This window comes from Ranitomeya imitator, chromosome 3, assembly GCF_032444005.1.
Source record: "Ranitomeya imitator isolate aRanImi1 chromosome 3, aRanImi1.pri, whole genome shotgun sequence".
NCBI classification, from domain to species: Eukaryota; Metazoa; Chordata; class Amphibia; order Anura; family Dendrobatidae; genus Ranitomeya; species Ranitomeya imitator.
The window spans coordinates 485,543,456-485,560,823 of NC_091284.1; the positions used below are offsets into that span (position 1 = coordinate 485,543,456).

At 53.6% G+C, this 17,368-nt stretch overlaps 1 long non-coding RNA gene and 1 other non-coding gene across 2 annotated transcripts in view; both read left to right on the forward strand.

Moving 5' to 3' along the window:
• The window catches only part of LOC138672168 (uncharacterized), a 209,129-nt gene that overhangs the window by 100,156 nt on the left and 91,605 nt on the right, over positions 1-17,368 (forward strand). The gene's annotated exons all lie outside the window — the stretch shown is intronic.
• Positions 11,892-12,043, forward strand: LOC138673720 (5.8S ribosomal RNA). The gene has a single exon (XR_011320335.1). It is a non-coding gene; the product is annotated as a 5.8S ribosomal RNA (ribosomal RNA).

The window sequence follows — 17,368 nt, forward strand, 5'->3', positions numbered from 1 at the left end:
TGGGTGAAGTTTGCGGGTCATGGGCGCAAAGTCGAATTTTGGGTGAAAAACCGCGTTTTCATACTCTAAAAATTTCAGACAAGTGTCAGACTTCCAGGCAGGGAGAAACCGCAGGAGGCGTACCGAGGAGGCTTCCAGGAGCCTGGGGAAGATTATCCAAAAGTGTCCTTGACACTTAGAAATATTTTCAGAAAATCACGATTTTGTGAAAATTGACACGTTTCCCCTACTTCCACGCCAGGGGGGCGTCAATATGTTGTGAGGTACCCCAGGACAGTCGCCCAAATGTGGGTGAAGTTTGCGAGTCATGGGCGCAAAGTCGAATTTTGGGTGAAAAACCGCGTTTTCATACTCTAAAAATTTCAGACAAGTGTCAGACTTCCAGGCAGGGAGAAACCGCAGGAGGCGTACCGAGGAGGCTTCCAGGAGCCTGGGGAAGATTTTCCAAAAGTGTCCTTGACACTTAGAAATATTTTCAGAAAATCACGATTTTGTGAAAATTGACACGTTTCCCCTACTTCCACGCCAGGGGGGCGTCAATATGTTGTGAGGTACCCCAGGACAGTCGCCTAAATGTGGGTGAAGTTTGCGAGTCACGGGCGCAAAGTCGAATTTTGGGTGAAAAACCGCGTTTTCATGCGCTAAAAATTTCAGACAAGTGTCAGACTTCCAGGCAGGGGGAAACCGCAGGAGGCGTACCGAGGAGGCTTCCAGGAGCCTGGGGAAGATTATCCAAAAGTGTCCTTGACACTTAGAAATATTTTGAAAAAATCACGATTTTGTGAAAATTGACACGTTTCCCCTACTTCCACGCCAGGGGGGCGTCAATATGTTGTGAGGTACCCCAGGACAGTCGCCCAAATGTGGGTGAAGTTTGCGAGTCACGGGCGCAAAGTCGAATTTTGGGTGAAAAACCGCATTTTCATACTCTAAAAATTTCAGACAAGTGTCAGACTTCCAGGCAGGGAGAAACCGCAGGAGGCGTACCGAGGAGGCTTCCAGGAGCCTGGGGAAGATTATCCAAAAGTGTCCTTGACACTTAGAAATATTTTGAAAAAATCACGATTTTGTGAAAATTGACACGTTTCCCCTACTTCCACGCCAGGGGGGCGTCAATATGTTGTGAGGTACCCCAGGACAGTCGCCCAAATGTGGGTGAAGTTTGCGAGTCATGGGCGCAAAGTCGAATTTTGGGTGAAAAACCGCATTTTCATACTCTAAAAATTTCAGACAAGTGTCAGACTTCCAGGCAGGGAGAAACCGCAGGAGGCGTACCGAGGAGGCTTCCAGGAGCCTGGGGAAGATTATCCAAAAGTGTCCTTGACACTTAGAAATATTTTGAAAAAATCACGATTTTGTGAAAATTGACACGTTTCCCCTACTTCCACGCCAGGGGGGCGTCAATATGTTGTGAGGTACCCCAGGACAGTCGCCCAAATGTGGGTGAAGTTTGCGAGTCATGGGCGCAAAGTCGAATTTTGGGTGAAAAACCGCATTTTCATACTCTAAAAATTTCAGACAAGTGTCAGACTTCCAGGCAGGGAGAAACCGCAGGAGGCGTACCGAGGAGGCTTCCAGGAGCCTGGGGAAGATTTTCCAAAAGTGTCCTTGACACTTAGAAATATTTTGAGAAATTTCCGATTTTGTGAAAATTGACACGTTTCCCCTACTTCCACGCCAGGGGGGCGTCAATATGTTGTGAGGTACCCCAGGACAGTCGCCCAAATGTGGGTGAAGTTTGCGAGTCATGGGCGCAAAGTCGAATTTTGGGTGAAAAACCGCATTTTCATACTCTAAAAATTTCAGACAAGTGTCAGACTTCCAGGCAGGGAGAAACCGCAGGAGGCGTACCGAGGAGGCTTCCAGGAGCCTGGGGAAGATTTTCCAAAAGTGTCCTTGACACTTAGAAATATTTTGAGAAATTTCCGATTTTGTGAAAATTGACACGTTTCCCCTACTTCCACGCCAGGGGGGCGTCAATATGTTGTGAGGTACCCCAGGACAGTCGCCCAAATGTGGGTGAAGTTTGCGAGTCATGGGCGCAAAGTCGAATTTTGGGTGAAAAACCGCATTTTCATACTCTAAAAATTTCAGACAAGTGTCAGACTTCCAGGCAGGGGGAAACCGCAGGAGGCGTACCGAGGAGGCTTCCAGGAGCCTGGGGAAGATTATCCAAAAGTGTCCTTGACACTTAGAAATATTTTGAAAAAATCACGATTTTGTGAAAATTGACACGTTTCCCCTACTTCCACGCCAGGGGGGCGTCAATATGTTGTGAGGTACCCCAGGACAGTCGCCCAAATGTGGGTGAAGTTTGCGGGTCATGGGCGCAAAGTCGAATTTTGGGTGAAAAACCGCGTTTTCATACTCTAAAAATTTCAGACAAGTGTCAGACTTCCAGGCAGGGAGAAACCGCAGGAGGCGTACCGAGGAGGCTTCCAGGAGCCTGGGGAAGATTATCCAAAAGTGTCCTTGACACTTAGAAATATTTTCAGAAAATCACGATTTTGTGAAAATTGACACGTTTCCCCTACTTCCACGCCAGGGGGGCGTCAATATGTTGTGAGGTACCCCAGGACAGTCGCCCAAATGTGGGTGAAGTTTGCGAGTCATGGGCGCAAAGTCGAATTTTGGGTGAAAAACCGCGTTTTCATACTCTAAAAATTTCAGACAAGTGTCAGACTTCCAGGCAGGGAGAAACCGCAGGAGGCGTACCGAGGAGGCTTCCAGGAGCCTGGGGAAGATTTTCCAAAAGTGTCCTTGACACTTAGAAATATTTTCAGAAAATCACGATTTTGTGAAAATTGACACGTTTCCCCTACTTCCACGCCAGGGGGGCGTCAATATGTTGTGAGGTACCCCAGGACAGTCGCCTAAATGTGGGTGAAGTTTGCGAGTCACGGGCGCAAAGTCGAATTTTGGGTGAAAAACCGCGTTTTCATGCGCTAAAAATTTCAGACAAGTGTCAGACTTCCAGGCAGGGGGAAACCACAGGAGGCGTACCGAGGAGGCTTCCAGGAGCCTGGGGAAGATTATCCAAAAGTGTCCTTGACACTTAGAAATATTTTGAAAAAATCACGATTTTGTGAAAATTGACACGTTTCCCCTACTTCCACGCCAGGGGGGCGTCAATATGTTGTGAGGTACCCCAGGACAGTCGCCCAAATGTGGGTGAAGTTTGCGAGTCACGGGCGCAAAGTCGAATTTTGGGTGAAAAACCGCATTTTCATACTCTAAAAATTTCAGACAAGTGTCAGACTTCCAGGCAGGGAGAAACCGCAGGAGGCGTACCGAGGAGGCTTCCAGGAGCCTGGGGAAGATTATCCAAAAGTGTCCTTGACACTTAGAAATATTTTGAAAAAATCACGATTTTGTGAAAATTGACACGTTTCCCCTACTTCCACGCCAGGGGGGCGTCAATATGTTGTGAGGTACCCCAGGACAGTCGCCCAAATGTGGGTGAAGTTTGCGAGTCATGGGCGCAAAGTCGAATTTTGGGTGAAAAACCGCGTTTTCATACTCTAAAAATTTCAGACAAGTGTCAGACTTCCAGGCAGGGAGAAACCGCAGGAGGCGTACCGAGGAGGCTTCCAGGAGCCTGGGGAAGATTTTCCAAAAGTGTCCTTGACACTTAGAAATATTTTCAGAAAATCACGATTTTGTGAAAATTGACACGTTTCCCCTACTTCCACGCCAGGGGGGCGTCAATATGTTGTGAGGTACCCCAGGACAGTCGCCTAAATGTGGGTGAAGTTTGCGAGTCACGGGCGCAAAGTCGAATTTTGGGTGAAAAACCGCGTTTTCATGCGCTAAAAATTTCAGACAAGTGTCAGACTTCCAGGCAGGGGGAAACCACAGGAGGCGTACCGAGGAGGCTTCCAGGAGCCTGGGGAAGATTATCCAAAAGTGTCCTTGACACTTAGAAATATTTTGAAAAAATCACGATTTTGTGAAAATTGACACGTTTCCCCTACTTCCACGCCAGGGGGGCGTCAATATGTTGTGAGGTACCCCAGGACAGTCGCCCAAATGTGGGTGAAGTTTGCGAGTCACGGGCGCAAAGTCGAATTTTGGGTGAAAAACCGCATTTTCATACTCTAAAAATTTCAGACAAGTGTCAGACTTCCAGGCAGGGAGAAACCGCAGGAGGCGTACCGAGGAGGCTTCCAGGAGCCTGGGGAAGATTATCCAAAAGTGTCCTTGACACTTAGAAATATTTTGAAAAAATCACGATTTTGTGAAAATTGACACGTTTCCCCTACTTCCACGCCAGGGGGGCGTCAATATGTTGTGAGGTACCCCAGGACAGTCGCCCAAATGTGGGTGAAGTTTGCGAGTCATGGGCGCAAAGTCGAATTTTGGGTGAAAAACCGCATTTTCATACTCTAAAAATTTCAGACAAGTGTCAGACTTCCAGGCAGGGAGAAACCGCAGGAGGCGTACCGAGGAGGCTTCCAGGAGCCTGGGGAAGATTATCCAAAAGTGTCCTTGACACTTAGAAATATTTTGAAAAAATCACGATTTTGTGAAAATTGACACGTTTCCCCTACTTCCACGCCAGGGGGGCGTCAATATGTTGTGAGGTACCCCAGGACAGTCGCCCAAATGTGGGTGAAGTTTGCGAGTCATGGGCGCAAAGTCGAATTTTGGGTGAAAAACCGCATTTTCATACTCTAAAAATTTCAGACAAGTGTCAGACTTCCAGGCAGGGAGAAACCGCAGGAGGCGTACCGAGGAGGCTTCCAGGAGCCTGGGGAAGATTTTCCAAAAGTGTCCTTGACACTTAGAAATATTTTGAGAAATTTCCGATTTTGTGAAAATTGACACGTTTCCCCTACTTCCACGCCAGGGGGGCGTCAATATGTTGTGAGGTACCCCAGGACAGTCGCCCAAATGTGGGTGAAGTTTGCGAGTCATGGGCGCAAAGTCGAATTTTGGGTGAAAAACCGCATTTTCATACTCTAAAAATTTCAGACAAGTGTCAGACTTCCAGGCAGGGAGAAACCGCAGGAGGCGTACCGAGGAGGCTTCCAGGAGCCTGGGGAAGATTTTCCAAAAGTGTCCTTGACACTTAGAAATATTTTGAGAAATTTCCGATTTTGTGAAAATTGACACGTTTCCCCTACTTCCACGCCAGGGGGGCGTCAATATGTTGTGAGGTACCCCAGGACAGTCGCCCAAATGTGGGTGAAGTTTGCGAGTCATGGGCGCAAAGTCGAATTTTGGGTGAAAAACCGCATTTTCATACTCTAAAAATTTCAGACAAGTGTCAGACTTCCAGGCAGGGGGAAACCGCAGGAGGCGTACCGAGGAGGCTTCCAGGAGACTGGGGAAGATTATCCAAAAGTGTCCTTGACACTTAGAAATATTTTGAAAAAATCACGATTTTGTGAAAATTGACACGTTTCCCCTACTTCCACGCCAGGGGGGCGTCAATATGTTGTGAGGTACCCCAGGACAGTCGCCCAAATGTGGGTGAAGTTTGCGGGTCATGGGCGCAAAGTCGAATTTTGGGTGAAAAACCGCGTTTTCATACTCTAAAAATTTCAGACAAGTGTCAGACTTCCAGGCAGGGAGAAACCGCAGGAGGCGTACCGAGGAGGCTTCCAGGAGCCTGGGGAAGATTATCCAAAAGTGTCCTTGACACTTAGAAATATTTTCAGAAAATCACGATTTTGTGAAAATTGACACGTTTCCCCTACTTCCACGCCAGGGGGGCGTCAATATGATGTGAGGTACCCCAAGGCAGTGACCTAACTGTGGGTGAAGTTTGCGAGTCATGGGCGCAAAGTCGAATTTTGGGTGAAAAACCGCGTTTTCATACTCTAAAAATTTCAGACAAGTGTCAGACTTCCAGGCAGGGGGAAAACGCAGGAGGCGTACCGAGGAGGCTTCCAGGAGCCTGGGGAAGATTATCCAAAAGTGTCCTTGACATTTAGAAATATTTTCAGAAAATCACGATTTTGTGAAAATTGACACGTTTCCCCTACTTCCACGCCAGGGGGGCGTCAATATGTTGTGAGGTACCCCAGGACAGTCGCCCAAATGTGGGTGAAGTTTGCGAGTCATGGGCGCAAAGTCGAATTTTGGGTGAAAAACCGCATTTTCATACTCTAAAAATTTCAGACAAGTGTCAGACTTCCAGGCAGGGGGAAACCGCCGGAGGCGTACCGAGGAGGCTTCCAGGAGCCTGGGGAAGATTATCCAAAAGTGTCCTTGACACTTAGAAATATTTTGAAAAAAATCACGATTTTGTGAAAATTGACACGTTTCCCCTACTTCCACGCCAGGGGGGCGTCAATATGTTGTGAGGTACCCCAGGACAGTCGCCCAAATGTGGGTGAAGTTTGCGAGTCATGGGCGCAAAGTCGAATTTTGGGTGAAAAACCGCATTTTCATACTCTAAAAATTTCAGACAAGTGTCAGACTTCCAGGCAGGGAGAAACCGCAGGAGGCGTACCGAGGAGGCTTCCAGGAGCCTGGGGAAGATTATCCAAAAGTGTCCTTGACACTTAGAAATATTTTGAAAAAATCACGATTTTGTGAAAATTGACACGTTTCCCCTACTTCCACGCCAGGGGGGCGTCAATATGTTGTGAGGTACCCCAGGACAGTCGCCCAAATGTGGGTGAAGTTTGCGAGTCATGGGCGCAAAGTCGAATTTTGGGTGAAAAACCGCATTTTCATACTCTAAAAATTTCAGACAAGTGTCAGACTTCCAGGCAGGGAGAAACCGCAGGAGGCGTACCGAGGAGGCTTCCAGGAGCCTGGGGAAGATTTTCCAAAAGTGTCCTTGACACTTAGAAATATTTTGAGAAATTTCCGATTTTGTGAAAATTGACACGTTTCCCCTACTTCCACGCCAGGGGGGCGTCAATATGTTGTGAGGTACCCCAGGACAGTCGCCCAAATGTGGGTGAAGTTTGCGAGTCATGGGCGCAAAGTCGAATTTTGGGTGAAAAACCGCATTTTCATACTCTAAAAATTTCAGACAAGTGTCAGACTTCCAGGCAGGGAGAAACCGCAGGAGGCGTACCGAGGAGGCTTCCAGGAGCCTGGGGAAGATTTTCCAAAAGTGTCCTTGACACTTAGAAATATTTTGAGAAATTTCCGATTTTGTGAAAATTGACACGTTTCCCCTACTTCCACGCCAGGGGGGCGTCAATATGTTGTGAGGTACCCCAGGACAGTCGCCCAAATGTGGGTGAAGTTTGCGAGTCATGGGCGCAAAGTCGAATTTTGGGTGAAAAACCGCATTTTCATACTCTAAAAATTTCAGACAAGTGTCAGACTTCCAGGCAGGGGGAAACCGCAGGAGGCGTACCGAGGAGGCTTCCAGGAGCCTGGGGAAGATTATCCAAAAGTGTCCTTGACACTTAGAAATATTTTGAAAAAATCACGATTTTGTGAAAATTGACACGTTTCCCCTACTTCCACGCCAGGGGGGCGTCAATATGTTGTGAGGTACCCCAGGACAGTCGCCCAAATGTGGGTGAAGTTTGCGGGTCATGGGCGCAAAGTCGAATTTTGGGTGAAAAACCGCGTTTTCATACTCTAAAAATTTCAGACAAGTGTCAGACTTCCAGGCAGGGAGAAACCGCAGGAGGCGTACCGAGGAGGCTTCCAGGAGCCTGGGGAAGATTATCCAAAAGTGTCCTTGACACTTAGAAATATTTTGAGAAATTTCCGATTTTGTGAAAAATGACCCCTTTCCCCTACTTCCACCCTAAAGGGGCGTCAATATGTTGTAAAGCACCCCGAGACAGAGACCTAAGCGTGGGCAAAGTTTGGGTCTGATGGGTGGAACACTGAAAAAAACGCGATTTTCCACTTAGAACAAACATAGAACTTTCAGACTTCCAGGCGGGGGGAAAGCTCTGAAGCTGTACCGAGGACACTTCCATGGCCCCCGGATCGATTTTCAAGAACGAGTCCTTGGGACTTTGAAATTTTTCGGCGATGCGTTTTTGGCTTCCGGGAGCCGCAGAACGTTGGGAAATTCGTTCCGCTCGCCGGCTCCAGGTGTTTCGGGCTAGTCCAGGCCCCAGCTACGCCGCCTGGCCGCCAAATTTCGCAAAATCGAAAAAAAAAAAAATAGAACCGGAATGAGGAATTTCTGGCCGCCGGATCCGCCGCACAGCTCCAGGAAGTCGGACACTTTTCGGCTTCGCTCCCTTAAAGTGGGGGTCGGTGTTTCGCCATGCAAATACCCACTTTTGCACACCAGCTGCAGGATATAGGAGAGAGGGGTACCTCTCGGGCCCGACTGATTTCCGATGTTTTCGTGGTTCCTCAAGTCGGGTAGGCGGTTTGGCGAGTACCCCCCTGTTTGCATGGAAGTCCGCCCTCGCGTCGACACCAGGCTTCCGCGGCTCCAGGGGGACTCTTGCCGGTCGTCTGCCCCAAGTCAGAGACGCGTTTCCCGGGTCGCCTGAGCCTGAACGGACCCTCCCCAAGCGTGTTCTGGTTCTCCGAGGGTGACGGATGTCAGAAGGGAGGCAGATCTGGAGTCTTCGTCCCGAGGAGGGCTCCAGGAGGGCGGATTGCACACCCTGACTCGGTCCCCTCAGAGCAGGCTTGGCGTTTCTCTGTGTCGGATGTCTCCCGCTTCCACGCCACCGGGGAGACCTATGAGAGAATCGCACTGTGACCCGGATTCCGTCTCGAGGGCGCCCGTAGCGTGTCGGAGAGGGACCTCCAGGACTATCGGGCATGTTTCTTCCCCGTCTCCCCGAGGGGAAGGATGGCAGCGGGTGGGGTTTCTCACCCATGCCCCCCACCGGCTCTTCCTCCGATCGATTTGGCTCAGCGCTCCCGGGTGGGGAGGTGGTGCCGCTCGCTCGGCCCGGGCTTTGGAGCCCGCGTCGGTCTAAGGCGGGCGGTCTCCTTCCTCTTTTACCCCCCGGGATTCAGGCACGCATCCTTGGGCGTGCACGCCGGCAGTCGCCTCCCGTTCGCAGGACGGTGGCTGCCGTGCAGAGGGGGAGTTTGACCCGAACTGTGGTACGGCAGGGGTCCGACGACCCGCGCGGGCGAATGGCGGGGCGCCCACCCACCTCGGCGTGGGGGCCCGTCGTCCGAATCGCTCCCCGCGCGGGGTAGCACAACGATCTTCTCCGAGGGCGGCCCTTTGACTTCCAGATGCGCAGCTCGCCCGCAGAGGCCCGTGCCGACCCCCACCCAGCGTCCGATGGGCGGCCTCCGCGGTGGGCATCGGCGAGAGCGGCGGCGGTGGGTGGCGCTTCCACGCCACCGCCGAGCTCCGCGTTCTCCAGTCTTTTCCCGAGCCCCTACGATAGTGGGGGGACGACAGACGCGTGGGGAGGCAGGCGGAGTGGGTTCTCACCGCGTGGTGTGCCCGGCCGAACGCCGTCGCCTTCCCCGCTCGTCCGACGTCCTCCGAGGCGGCTCGGAAGGGAGCGCGAGAGGGAGAGAGCGAGAGAGAGAGAGAGAGAGACCAAGCGGACGCCCCAGAGCGAAAAGGGAGAGACGAGTGGGGCAAAAAGAGTTTTGGCGAAGGGGAGTACCCGGCGAACTGCCGCCCCGGGCTTCTTCTGTTCTCAACAGCGGAGGCACGGCTTTGGGGGGGAGACGCCGCTCGGTTGGGGCTCCTTTGAGGTTACGGGCAAGAGCCCGGGACGAGGGACTACGCCATAGGGCGACGCCGACACGGCCAGGCCAACTGCGCCCCCCGTGCGACCTCCGCGTCGCTGGCGGGCTCTGCGCCTGAGCCGCGGTGGACCCCGACGGCCAGCCCCCCTCTCCCACTCCTCGCGCCCGTCCGCCGGTGGGTCGAGGACCCCCCGCGGCGGAGGCAGGTCTAAGCCAGACGGAGGCCCCGCATAGGCCCCCCACCGCCCTGGCCCCTCTCCCCAGCAGCGACTCTGTGTGTCGCCCCGGGAGCGGTGGGTCACGAGGCAGGGTGGCCGTGGCGTCCTCCGAAGGCCAGTCACCTACGGCCCTCCCCGTGCAAGGGGTGGTTTTTACAACAGATGCCCTCCGATCGGGAGGCCGGGTCTAAGCCAGATGGTGGCGCCGCATAGGCCCCCCACCGCCCTGGCCCCTCTCCCCAGCAGCGACTCTGTGTGTCGCCCCGGGAGCGGTGGGTCACGAGGCAGGGGAGCCGTGGTGTCCTCCGGAGGCCAGTCACCTCGCCCTCTCCGTGCAAGGTGGGTTTTTTTCCAGACACCCTCCGCATCGGCCGCCTCGCACCGTACAGCGTGCACGATCTCCCCAGCGGCACTGCACTCGCCGTTCAGGCTCCTTTTTTTTTTATTTTTTTCTCCGCAAGGTGACTCCCCGGGCTTCTTCTGTTCTCAACAGCGGAGGCATGGCTTTGGGGGGAGACGCCGCTCGGTTGGCTTCCTTTGAGGTTACGGGCAAGGGCCCGGGACGAGGGACTACGCCGGAGGGCGACGCCGACACGGCCAGGCCAACTGCGCCCCCCGCGCGACCTCCGTGTCGCTGGCGGGCTCTGCGCCTGAGCCGCGGTGGACCCCGACGGCCAGCCCCCCTCTCCCACTCCTCGCGCCCGTCCGCCGGTGGGTCGAGGACCCCCCTCGGCGGAGGCAGGTCTAAGCCAGATGGAGGCCCCGCATAGGCCCCCCACCGCCCTGGCCCCTCTCCCCAGCAGCGACTCTGTGTGTCGCCCCGGGAGCGGTGGGTCACGAGGCAGGGCGGCCGTGGCGTCCTCCGAAGGCCAGTCACCTACGGCCCTCCCCGCGCAAGGGGTGGTTTTTACAACGGATGCCCTCCGATCGGGAGGCCGGGTCTAAGCCAGATGGTGGCGCCGCATAGGCCCCCCACCGCCCTGGCCCCTCTCCCCAGCAGCGACTCTGTGTGTCGCCCCGGGAGCGGTGGGTCACGAGGCAGGGGAGCCGTGGCGTCCTCCGGAGGCCAGTCACCTCGCCCTCTCCGTGCAAGGTGGGTTTTTTTTCCAGACACCCTCCGCATCGGCCGCCTCGCACCGTACAGCGTGCACGATCTCCCCAGTGGCACTGCACTCGCCGTTCAGGCTCCTTTTTTTCCTCCGCAAGGTGACGCCCCGGGATGCCCGCCTGCTGGCACGGACGACGAGGAGGATTTCCCTTCCTCCGGGTGCCCTTCCCGCTGCGGGGCTTCCTATCTGGCTTCTCTCCCTCGATTGATTAAGTCCCTGGCCTTTGTACACACTGCCCGTCACTACTACCGATTGGATGGTTTAGTGAGGTCCTTGGATCGGCCCCGCCGGGTTCGGCCAAGACCCATGGTGGAGAGCCGAGAAGACGATCGAACTTGACTATCTAGAGACAGTAAAAGTCGTAACAAGGTTTCCCTAGATGAACCTGTGGAAGGATCTTTAATGGGCGAGTGAAAAATACCGATGAGGTGCAGATCAGGAGGCCAGCCGCCCGCCAAATCCCCGAAGGGTACCGAACGTGATGGGGGCGGTGGTAGGTCTCTTTCTGCTTCGCCAGGGCGCTCCGCAGGGTGGGGACGGTGAGGGCACGTGAGGACAGCGGGCGGGCGACGTCGGGAGGGTGCGGGGAGCCCCTCTCGCTCCGTCGCCCAGGAAAAAGACGCCCGGCCTCGCGCCGACGATTGTTGCCCTGCCGCTGCCTGCCGAGGAAAAATAAGAAGCCCCCCGCGTACGCGAAAGGCCGTCCCGGGTACCATTCTCCTGTGCGCTCACACACCCCTCCCCGGGGTATGTGGGTCTGGGCGGTAGGTTGAGAAGCCTCGAGCCCTCCTTTGTTCTCCTCCCCGCTGGAGGGAGGGACGGGGAGGCCGAGCGCCCGGGCAACAGGGCCGAGATTTGAAAACAACCCTCCAAAGCATCCCAGTCTTTTGCGGCCGGCTGACACGAGAGTGAAAAGGGGGGCGCCTCCGAGTGTCCCCAAACCAGAAAGCGCGGCTCTTAACGGTGGATCACTCGGCGCGCGCGTCGAAGAACGCAGCTAGCTGCGAGAATTAAGTGTGAATTGCAGGACACATTGATCATCGACACTTCGAACGCACCTTGCGGCCCCGGGGTGCTCCCGGGGCTATGCCTGTCTGAGGGTTGCCCCTCCATCTATCGCCTCCATGGCGCAGCTGGGGTCCCCTCGCAAGGGTGACAACGAGGGAGGCCTGAGGCTCCGTGCCCTGATGGTCTCTTCTCCTTTATCCCTTACGTCCCCCCAAGGCCAGACTCACCTGCCCTGGGCCCACCTGATGGGGTTTACCATCGTCACTCCCCCCGTTGCGACGTGAAACCCTGTGGCGCAATGAAGGTGAAGGCCGGGGCGCTCCGGCCGAGGTGGGATCCCGCCGCCCGCTCCGGGGGGTTGACACGGCGGGTGCACCATCGGCCCGCCTCTGTCGGGGAGGTGGAGCATGAGTGCGCGATAGGACCCGAAAGATGGTGAGCTATGCCTGGGCAGGACGAAGCCAGAGGAAACTCTGGTGGAGGTCCGCAGCGACCCTGATGTGCAAATTGGTCATCTGGGTATAGGGGCGTTTGTAGATGTGCTTGGCCCGTACGGGGATCGAACCCACGACCTTGGTGTTATTAGCACCACGCTCTAACCAACTGAGCTAAATGGCCATAGGTGTGGTCCCTGGGTATAGGGGCGAAAGACTCACGGAGACCACGGGCAGACGTACAGGGGCCTGATCAACCCCTGGACCGTACGGGCTGCTGTGCCTGCCGCAGGCGAGAAGCGAGAACCCCTTCGGGGCACGGAGACTACAACCGGACGTACGGGGGTCTGACCCACCCCTGGACCGTACGGTCTGCTGGCTGCTGTGCCTGCCGCAGGCGAGAAGCGAGAACCCCTTCGGGGCACGGAGACCACAACCGGACGTACGGGGGTCTGACCCACCCCTGGACCGTACGGTCTGCTGGCTGCCGTTCCTGGTGCAGGCGAGAAGCGGGAACCCCTTCGGGGCATGGAGACCACAACCGGACGTACGGGGGTCTGATCCACCCCTGGACCGTACGGTCTGCTGGCTGCCGTGCCTGGTGCAGGCGAGAAGTGGGAACCCCTTCGGGGCACGGAGACCACAACCGTACGTCCGGGAGTCTGACCCACCCCTGGACCGTACGGTCTGCTGGCTGCCGTGCCTGGTGCAGGCGAGAAGCGGGAACCCCTTCGGGGCACGGAGACCACAACCGGACGTACGGGGGTCTGATCAACCCCTGTACCGTACGGGCTGCTGGCTGCCATGCCGTCCTCAAATTGCTTGGCCTAAACAAAAGTCAATTTTTTGTGACAACAGTGATGACCGTGACATAGCACTGGAGGTGTACCCCAAGACAGTGACCTAAGTGTGGGTGAAGTCTGTGGTTCATGGGCGGAAAGTTGAATTTTGGGTGAAAAACCATACTTTCACACTTTGAAAATTTCAGACATGTGTCAGACTTCCAGGCAGGGGGAAACCGCTGGAGGTGTACCGAGGACACTTCCAGAAGCCTGGGGAAGCTTTTCTGGAAGAGTCCTTGACACTTGGAAAATTTTGGGCAATTTTCTGAGAAAAAAAAAATCACATTTCCCCTTACCCCCCACCCAAGAGGGGCTTCAATATGTTGCAGAGTACCCCGAAAGGGTCCCCAAAGTGGGAGAAAAGTGAGGCAAGTCAAAGAGGCAAAGATGAATGTACATTTGAATAATTTTATTAATGTCAGATAAAAATTGACATATTCACAAGGGCTTTGTTCTCCTGATTGGGATGAGCCGAATATTCTTGAGACTATACTCCTCAGTAGAATCGGATGATTCGGTATCACTTTCCGTGAGGTCTACCACCTCGTTATCCAATTCACTGGTTGATGCCATTACTGGCGACATAATTTTTGCGTCCTCATGATTTCCTGCGTTGAACACTAGCTCTTGGGCACGGCACATATCGGTCAGGGTCTTCTCCCGGTAAACTCTCTCGGCCACATCGTTTGTATGTGCCAAGTAGCGTGCAAACAAGCGCTTTTCGCAATCTGTGTATTGTGACAAAGTCCATGTCTCGCAAATCCGCCGTACAAGGTGGCTGGTGATGTTTGGGAGGTTGTAGCTACGGAGGAAAGCACATTGTTAGTACCGGTTGCTACTTATGGCTGTGGGTCACTTGACTTGTGGCTACCTTACCTTGAATGGTATCGTCTGAGTCTCATGGATGGATTTTTTATGACCTTCCCGGTACACGTCACGAAAAAGTTTGTGATAATCTTTCGGCCAAAGGTAAAGACCGGTCTGACATATTCCGCATACGCATTGAACCACTGAAAAAGAAAAAAAATATATATATGTTACTCTCCAGTCTGGGGGCACCCCTCCAAAAGGTTTTACATGGGGACAAGAGAGTGTTTTGCTCCCCACAATGAGTGGGGTTGCCTGGGTTCCCTGGCTTTGAGAAAAGCTTACCGATTCCTCTTCCTCTGAAAGTACAAAAGTTGCTACCTGAGAGGTGGAGCACTTGTGAGTCTTCACACCCACAATTGTCTTGCGTCTTCCTTGGTACGTGTGATGGATCCTCTCATTCCACTCTGAAACCTACGATGTGAAAAAAAAAAGGTGGAAAAATATTGAACCGGTTCAGCAAATACCGCTGACCCACAGGGCCCGACGACTTACCGTCATGTTACGAACAACACCTGGTCTTTGGAGATGTTTTAGAATCAGAAGGGCCTCGAGGTACAGTACCACTTCCCGGCGATCTACTTCTGATCCGCCATCTGTCACAGCCTCGATGCTAGCTAGAAATGTTGGCCTTGCCTCCTCCAGTATAATCTGGCAGTCCTTGGGTGACTTTGATGGCTTCATCAATAGATCGTACCTGTGGGGAAAAATAAAGGCAATTAACCAACATCCAAGGTTTGGTAACAATGCGCTGAATATTGGCTCTTTTGAACGGTGTACCTTTTACTTACAGACTCTCGGCAGGCTCCCTTGTACAATGATTTCTGAAGGTCTGTTGTAAAATTCATGAACACTTCGCATGCCTTATAAAGTTGAGGATTCTCTAGTCTCAGTTTGGTAGCCCTCATCTGATACATGGTAAATCTCCGTATATGCTTCAACATTTTGAGGGAGGTCTGGCTCGATAGATGGAGTTTTCCAAGTTGTTGAAAAAAATTATTAACCTGGTTTGGTTTTACGAGGTACTCCAGAGTTACAGATTTTGGGTTCACAAAAAATAGAAACCGTGCTACGTTTGATACCTCCTGTTGACAGTTTGGGACCCCATGGGTAACTGTTAGGTACGAGTGGAACCCCTTTAACATGGGGTGATTCAATGAGTGACGCTTGTACAATCCGGCGGCCTTGGTAGCCGTGCGGTTTTTGTCTTTCCATTCCCTTTTCTGGATACTTAAATTGCTGCCATCCATGACCTCCTCATTGCCTATGCGGTCAGAAATGCTCCCTGTGTGGTCAGGCTCAGGGCACGGGTCTCCCTCCCGACTGTCTACCGGCCGTAAAAGGAAAGGCACATCCATCTCATCCGAATCTAGCTTTGGCGTGGGGCATGGGTCTCCCTCCCGACTGTCTACTGGCCGTAAAAGGAAAGGCACGTCCATCTCATCTGAATCTAGCTCTGGCGGGGGGCACGGGTCTCCCTCCAGACTGTCTCCCGGCCGTAAAAGGAAAGGCACATCCATCACATCTGAATCTAGCTCTGGCATGGAGCCTGGGCGGAGCTCCGGATTGTCAGTTGGTACCTGAGCGGGCCCTTCACAGGTCAGTGGTGTGATTTGTGACTCAAACCTAGGCTTGTTTGCTATCAAAAAGCCGCGACCTTCTAAGAAGGCTACAGTCTCCTCCAAGGATTGGAGGGGCTTGAGCTCACTGAATTGGATTGTTGTCCCCTTGTTGGCGATACAGCGAAGTTGATACTTTGCGGAGGCTATGGCGGTTTTTATCTCCGAATCACCGTGTGACCTCAGGCATACCCTTCTCAGATGTGTGGATATATATTTGGTTACCCTGTGGCACACGGGGCATGTAAGTGGTGTCCGTGGGTGCCTGCGGGGGAGACACAAGCAATAAAACCGGTCACCTTGCCAGCAAGTGTACAACTCCACTACAAGGTACATTCATGTGTCTCTACGTGGCCGACAAATGTCTTCTACTCACCGCTCCATTGCGAAGGGTTTCCCGCAGTCAAACAGAGCGTCTCGTAATAGTTTATTAAAGTGCCGTGTTTCTCTGTGTCTTGAACTGTGGCAAATGATTTTCCTCCGCGCGAGTCAGCCACGCAGGTGAAAGACGCCAGCTGAGGTGATTGAAATTAACCGGATGTGTTTTGCCGTACTCTGATATAGGTCACCACGGGGGTTGAGTCAGCCCAGGGGGTGGCACCTCCACGGTCGCTAAACATCCGTAGGGTTGATGATATATCCCTCACCTGATCCACCTGCTGTAATCACCTATACGGCATCACGGGGGATGACTCAGCCCCAGGGGTGGCACCTGACCGGATCCACCTGCCATAATCGCCTATACGGCATCACGGGGGATGACTCAGCCCCAGGGGGTGGCACCTACACGGCTGTCGATCAGTCATATCTGTAACGGATTGGGTACTAACTGGATCCATCGATCCCAGTCAAAGCACGGTGGCTCACTTGTTAGCGCTGCGGCCTTGCCGAGCTGGCGTCTCGGGTTCGAATCCTGTTGTGTCATACATTCAGAAAGGGAAAAATCTCAGGTGTTATGTCAAGGACACTTCCAGGGATCCTGGGGAAGAATTGCAGGCAGGGTCCTTGACATTTAGAAAAATTTTGAGACAATCCCGATTTTGTAAAAAAAAAAAATCTCACATTTTCCCTACTTCAACCTCATGGGTCGTCAATATGTTGTAAAGTACCCCAAGATAGAGACCCAAGTGTGGGTAAAGTGTCTGGTTCATGGGCACAAAGTTGAATTTTCAGTGAAAATTTGTCGGAAATCCGCTGTGGACATTGGCTGGGCGCGTGACCCGAATGAGAGAGGCGAATCTGGGTGACCCGAGCTTGGCAGGACCCTTCCCACGGGGGTCCTGGTTCTCTGAAGGTTTTCACTGTCAGAAGGGCACATCTTGAGTCCTCACCCAGGTGAGGGCTCTCGGAAGGCGAATGCCCTTCTGTCTTTGTCTCCCCAGAGCAGGCTCGGTGTTTATCGGAAGTCTTCTGTGGACGTTGGCTGGGCGCGTGACCCGAGTGAGAGAGGCGAATCTGGGCGACCCGAGCTTGGCAGGACCCTTCCCACGGGGGTCCTGGTTCTCTGGAGGTAATCACTGTCAGAAGGGCACATCTTGGGTCCTCACCCAGGTGAGGGCTCTCGGAAGGCGGACGCCCTTCTGTCTTTGTCCCCCCAGAGCAGGCTCGGTGTTTATCGGAAGTCTTCTGTGGACGTTGGCTGGGCGCGTGACCCGAGTG